We start from the raw sequence: 625 nt of genomic DNA, 5'->3' as shown, positions 1-625 counted from the left end.
CACGCCCCAGGTTGCAGCAGGGCCGGGCGGGCTCCCTGCCACAGCTCTGGCCCCTCAGGCTTCGGGAAGCCGCGCTGGGGAAGCCTGGGGAGGGGTAGGGAGGAGAGAAAGAGCCCTTGTGCCACACAATCCCAGGCCTTGTACCCGGGCTCAGCAGCTGCCACCGGACTCAAACAAGACGCTGCAGACAGGAGGAGGAGGAGGAGGCAGGGTGCTGGCAGCCCATGGGACCCCCAGGAACAGAGTACCCCTGATGCCCTGGGGGGTAAGCCGGTAAGTATTAGCTCTGGTGTATCAATAGGGAAACAGAGGCACAAGGAGTGCCTCCGTTTTCCCAAGGCTGCTGACACACAAGCAGCATGCAGTGCTCAGCGTCCTGCCTGGACCGCCCAGCTCCTGCCAGCCCCCGGCAGGAGCTCTCATCTCTCCAGCCCATGTGGCAAGGGCTCAGGTGGGACCGGCTGTGGAGATGGCATCTGTCCCCACAGACAGCGCATGAGCACACAGGGACAGAAAACCACTTTGGGAAAGAAAACACTGTCCCCAGTGTGCTGAGGCATCCTCCTCTGGCAGCTCCCATGGCTGGGATGGACAACGGGGGGGAGCCGGGGACTGCACAGGGACC

At 63.5% G+C, this 625-nt stretch overlaps 1 protein-coding gene across 2 annotated transcripts in view; it reads right to left on the bottom strand.

Moving 5' to 3' along the window:
* The window catches only part of PLP1 (proteolipid protein 1), a 7,231-nt gene that overhangs the window by 6,249 nt on the left and 357 nt on the right, over positions 1 to 625 (bottom strand). The window lies entirely within an intron of this gene.

Source organism: Fulmarus glacialis, unplaced genomic scaffold (assembly GCF_000690835.1).
Source record: "Fulmarus glacialis isolate BGI_N327 unplaced genomic scaffold, ASM69083v1 scaffold27716, whole genome shotgun sequence".
In the NCBI taxonomy this organism is placed as follows: domain Eukaryota; kingdom Metazoa; phylum Chordata; class Aves; order Procellariiformes; family Procellariidae; genus Fulmarus; species Fulmarus glacialis.
This window is presented reverse-complemented; position numbering and strand designations above follow the sequence as displayed.